We start from the raw sequence: 6402 nt of genomic DNA on the forward strand, positions 1-6402 counted from the left end.
TGACAGCAGATGCTGGTAAGGATGTGGAGAAAGAGGAACACTCCTCCATTGCTGGTGGGATTGCAAGCTGGTACAACCACTCTGGAAATCAGTTTGGCTGTTCCTTAGAAAATTGGACATAGTACTACCTGAGTACCCATTAATACTACTCCTGGGCATATACCCAGAAGATTCTCAAACACGTAATAAGGACACACGCTCTACTATGTTCATAGCAGCCTTATGCATAATAGCCAGAAGCTGGAAAGAATCCAGATGTCCCTCAATAGAAGGACGGATACAGAAAATGTGGTACAATTACACAATGGAGTACTACTCACCTATTAAAAACAATGAAGTCATGAAATTTTTAGACAATTGGATGGAACTAGAAAATATCATCCTGAGTGAGATAACAAATTCACAAATGAACACACATGGTATGCACTCATTGATACGTGGATATTATCCACATGCTTGGAATACCTAAGATACAAATCACAAACCATATGAAATTCTAGAAGAAGGAAGACCAAAGTGTGGATTCTTCAGTCCTTTTTAGAAGGGGGAACAAATTAACTATGGAAGAAGTTACAGAGACAAAATGTGGAACAGAGACTAAAGGAATGACCATCCTGAGACTGCCCCACCTGGGGATACATCTTATATACAGTCACCAAACTCAGACACTATTGTGGATGCCAACAAAAGCTTGCTGACAGAAGCCTATTATAGCTGTTTCCTGAAAGGCTCTACCAGTGCCTGACAAATACAGAGGTGGTTGCTCTCAGCCAACCATTGGACTGAGCACAGAGTCCCCAATGAAGGAGCTTGAGAAAAAAACACAAGGAGCTGAAGGGGCTTGCAGCCCATAGAAGAAACAACAATATGAACTAACCAGTACCCCCCAGAGCTCCCAGGGACTAAACCATCAACCAAAGAGTACACATTGTGAGACACAGGGCTCCAGCTGCATATGTAGCAGAGGATGGCCTAGTTGGTCATCAATGGAAGGAGAGGCCCTTGGTCTTGTGAAGGCTGTATTTTCCAGTGTAGGGGTATGCTAGGGCCAGGAAGTGGGAGTGGGTGTGTTGCTGAGCAGGGGGAGGGGGAGGGGGAGGGGATAGGAAGTTTTTGGAGGTGAAACCAGGACAGGGGATAACAATTGAAATGTAAAGAAAATACCTAGTAAAAAAGAAAAAAGAAAAAGAAAGAAGTGTTTTTGCTATCCTGTTTTGTTTTTTTGTTTTTTTGTGTGTGTTTTTTTGTTTGTTTTTTGTTTTTGTTTTTTGTTGTTGTTGTTGTTGTTCTTTTGCTTTGTTTTTTGTCTTTTTAGGTGAATGTGAGACTTGCTCTTTCCAGGGTTTTGAAGACTTGTGTTGGGATTTTGATGGGGACTGCATTGAATCTCTAGATTGCCTTTAGCAGGATGGTCATTTGACTATGTTAATTCTGCCAATCCATGAGCATGAGAGATCTCTCCATTTTCTGTTTGATTTCTTTCTTGAGAGACTTGAAGTTATTGTCACACAGATTTTTTACTTTGCCACAAGATATTTTATATTATTTGTGGGTATTATCAAGGGAGTTGTTTCCCTAATTTCTTTCTCAACTTGTTTATCATTTGTATAAACGAAGGTTACTGATTTATCTGAGTTAATTTTATATCTGGCCACATTGCTGAAGTTGTTTATCAGCTGGAGAAGTTCTCTGGTAGAATTCTTGGGGTCGCTTATGTACATTATCATATCATCTGCAAATAGTGATACCTTTATTTCTTCTTTGCCAATTTGTATCCCCTTGATCTCTTTTTGTTGTCTTTTTGTTCTAGCTAGCACTTTAAGTACTATATTGAATAGCTATGGGAAGAGTGGGCAACCTTGAGCTTTTCTAATAACAGAATAAAACTGCAGGAGCTGAGGTGACAAGGAAAAATGGTCATCTGTCACTAATTTCCATTCTGGTGCTGTTATTCATTTGTCACATCAGCTTAAAAATTCCAATCATTTTTAAAATCCATAGACCATGTATAATTTATTACTTGATTATTCAGAATTATTCCTATAAAACCTTTTTGAAATACAGCAATTTAAATATGCTACAATTCCTGTATTGCATTTCTAACCTGCTAATTAATTTCAGGACATCACAAAAATGGCATTATATTTATTTACTGTGTGTGGGAAGCAGATCAAATCTTGAGTAAATACGGGGACTTGTCGTAAATGTGTCCATCTCAAGCACTTCAGTGTCTTAGACAATGAAAATGGGCCCTTCTCAAAGTCAGACTCAGGGAACCAGCAAAGCTTCCCTTGTGTGGCTATGTGGCTGCTGAGTGTGTGATTAGAGAATGTAGAGCACAGCTTCTTCTTGGCTATCTCCTGACTGTTCTCTACAGAGACTCTCTAAGCATATTATCTGAACTTGTCTCCTCCTAAGCTGCATAAAAATAAACCCACCCTTCAACTCAGATGTAAAATGTAAACATCTCCATTAGAGCACATGGCTACCTGATTACTGCTTTTCTGTGTGTTTCAGTATGTCAGTCCTTTTTACATTCTTTACAGTTGCAGTTATGTATCTCTAAAGCCATGCAAGGACAGAACAGCTCAGAATCAACATGTGTTGTAAATATAGAAATGACAAATACTCAGAAGATGGTTGCACACATAAGTACTATGCTCTAATCCTTATTTTTTTCCAGGCAATAGAACATACCCTAATTTGTGTTTGAATTTTACTAATCATTTAATGAGTTGCTTTGAGGCTAGGAACAGTGCTTTTGTGTAACTAGGCAAATCATTCTTTTATGTCTATATAGTCCCATTTCATGAAACACTTGCTGTTACTGTAAACAATTATTAATTAAAATTCCAACAAATAGTAATAGGTTTTGGCTTTCCAGGGTTTTTAGCCTTCTTATTGCAGAAAATTTTTTTTTTTTTTTTTTTTTTTTTTTTTTTTTCTAATCAATATCTCTTGTTCGATCCAGAGCAGGACATGTAAGCTAAATTTGATAAAATCAGTATTTTCATTTCAGCCTCATCCCAAACCATGGTTGCGATTGGCCACACTCAGGGAAATTCTGATTCACTAACCCAGGGCAAGACTTTGAAATTGTAGAATATTCTAGAAGCATTATAGTGTGCCTCTTTACTTAGCAACAGCTAAATAAAGTAGGCAAAAAAGGAGACCCTATGTCTTTGACTCATGAGGTTTCTCTACATCTTTCCTAATTTTCAGGCATTAATTCAGTTTCCTGAGATAAAAGTAGAATTTTAATGAAAGCTGTATTTCCATGCAAACAAGAAAGCTGGTACTCTCTTTCATGGTCACAAATATCTTTAAAGAGGTTTCTTATTGTTCCTGACAGACTGCTGCATTGCAGTGAACACTGGTGGAACTAATTTGTATTTTTTCCTGCTATCAATAATAGGCTACAGCGTACACATTCACAGTATCAGAGAAAGGTGTATCCATGTTAGTTTTTCTACCTTTGTGATTTATGCTCAAGGACAAAGATATTTAGGATGAATGCCCATACCTCTGATTTCACAATTAATTGAAACTATGTGGGTAAGGACATTGCTCGTGATTGGAGATCTGAGTGAATTTTTTTCTTTTCTTATTTTTTTCCAATTTATTATTAGGTATTTACTTCATTTACATTTCAAATGCTATCCCAAAAGTCTGCTATACCCTCCCCTCTACCCTGCTCCCCTACCACCCACTCCCACTTCTTGGCCCTGGTGTTTCCCTGAACTGGGGCATATAAAGTTTGCAAGAACAAGGGGCCTCTCTTCCCAGTGATGGTTGACTAGGCCATCTTCTGCTACATATGCAGCTAGAGACACGAGCTCTGTGGGTACTGGTTAGTTCATATTGTTTTTCCTCCTATGTACCTAGCTCCTATTATTTTTGAATAAATAAATAAATAAATAAATAAATAAATAAATAAATAAATAAATTTTCAGGAAGTAACAAAAATAAACATTGTCAAATCTCAGTATAACGATACATAAATTTAGAGGATCCTGGATATCTCTTATAGGATAAGATTCATGGTACCTCTCAATTGTTTTCTTTTGGGGTTGAGCTGTTCTTTCACGCTAATATTTGGTCACATGTGTCCTTTTAGCACAACAAAGTCTCTCACATCACTTACCATTCTCAAAAGAAGAGGAAAAGAAACTTGGTTTCTATTATTATTTTGCTCCTGATGCACATATGAAGCCTATAAAACACACATAAAATGATAAAGAAAATGCTTTTAGAACCTAATTTGTTTCTGTCTAGTTTTCTCAGGCATTTAAACAAAATGCTTGTTAGGGAATACATGTAAAGACAATGATCATAAATGGTGATGTCTTCTGTTCTTTTCTGATTATTCTTTTCAATTACTTTTGAGAACATTCAAAAGAGAGTTCTGGATATATATATGTTTCCAGAAGAAACATCTGTGAAAACATGTTAATAAATAGAGAATAGTTCCTTTGAAAGCTTCACTCATTTGTCCTATGTTTAATTTCCTTCAGCAGAAATTATTGCCCAGTGAAGTAAAATATGCCAGAGCAGGGGTACATGAAATCAAGATTCTTCAAATGTATCAAGTATATAACAATGTAGGACCTACCAGCTTGGTTTAAAATACAAAATAGGGCCTCTAGGGAAGGCTCTGATCACTGGACCCTGGTGAGAGTGCCATCTTCTATCCCTGGTCTCTCAGAGACCAGTTCACACAGGAGACCACGTGAGACACAGAAGCAATAGAGCTTCTTGGACAGGGTCCCTTCAGGCCTTCATCTTCACCCAGGAAGCAGAGCTGAGCTCCAAATATCTATGCACCTTCCCTGCAAGAGGAGAGCTTGCCTACAGAGAGTGCTCTGAGCACTGGGAGTTGGACTCCCAGGAGAGCTGACAGAGGCTAACAAAATCACAGGAGGAGCGAGCTCTAGCCAGAGACAGCTAGAATATCTAAAATCAGACATTACCAGATTGCGAAAGGCAAATGTAAGAATCATATTAACAGAAACCAAGACCACTGGGCATCATCAGAAACCAGTACTCCCACCACAGCTAGTCCTGGATACCCCAACACACCCGAAAAGCAAGATTCAGATTTAAAATCCTATCTCATGATACTCTTGGAGGATTTTAAGAAGGGCATTAATAACTAATTTAAGAAATACAGAATACTGCTAAACAGGTAGAAGTCCTTAAAGAGGAAATGCAAAAATCCCTCAAAGAAATACAGGAAAATACAACCAAACAGGTGATGGAATTGAACAAAACCATCCAAGATCTAAAAATGGAAGTAGCAACAACAAAGAAAACCCAAAGGGAGACAACTCTGGAGATAGAAACCCTAGGAAAGAAATTAGGAACCATAGATGTGAGCATCAGCAACAGAATAGAAGAGATGAAAGAGAGATTCTCATGTGCAGAAGATTACATAGAATACATGGAAACAACAATCAAAGAAAAAGCAAAATGCAAAATGATCCTAACTCAAAACATCCAGGAAATTCAGGACACAATGAGAAGACCAAACCTAAGGATAATAAGTATAGATGAGAATGAAGATTTTCAGCTTAAAGGGCCAGTAAATATCTTCAACAAAATTATAGAAGAAAACTTCCCTACCCTAAAGGAAAAGATGCTCATGAACATACAAGAAGCCTACAGAACTCCAAATAGATTGGACCAGAAAAGAAATTCCTCCCGACACATAATAATCAGAACAACAAATGCATTAAATAAAGACAGAATTTTAAAAGCATTAAGGGAAAAAGGTCAAGTAACATATAAAGGCAGACCTATTAGAATTACACCAGACTTCTCACTAGAGACTATGAAAGCCAGAAGATCCTGGACAGATGTTATACAGACCCTAAGAGAACAGAAATGCCAGACCAGGCTGCTATACCCTGCAAAACTGTCAATTACCATAGATGGAAAAAATCAAAGTATTCCATGGCAAAACCAAATTCACACAATATTTTTCCACGAATCTAGGCCTTCAAAGGATAATAAAGGAAAAAATCCAACACAAGGAGGGAAATTGTGGGGCATTGGGCTATGCACAGACAGCTTAGTTTCCAGAGGCTAGATCTTGAACCCTGGGGACCTGGTGGTGAAAATTCATCTACATGGGACAGAATGAGTTCTCTCATGTCTCCTGAAATCCTTGCTCTTGTGGAAGTTACCACCACCCTCAGCCCCCACAGGAGAAGTGTGTGGTTAGCAGTCACATTGGCACTGTCTCAAGCTTCTGACCTTCAGGCTAAACTCCTGAGTTACCTAGCAACAGAAAAGATAGGGGCATACTCTCTCACTCCTCTCACTCCTCTTGCTCCCTTGCTCTTACCCCTCTCTTGTGGCCTCCTCTCCTCTCCTCTCCTCTCCTCTCCTCTCCTCTCCTCT

The sequence above is a fragment of the Mus pahari genome, chromosome 4 (genome assembly GCF_900095145.1).
Source record: "Mus pahari chromosome 4, PAHARI_EIJ_v1.1, whole genome shotgun sequence".
In the NCBI taxonomy this organism is placed as follows: Eukaryota; Metazoa; Chordata; class Mammalia; order Rodentia; family Muridae; genus Mus; species Mus pahari.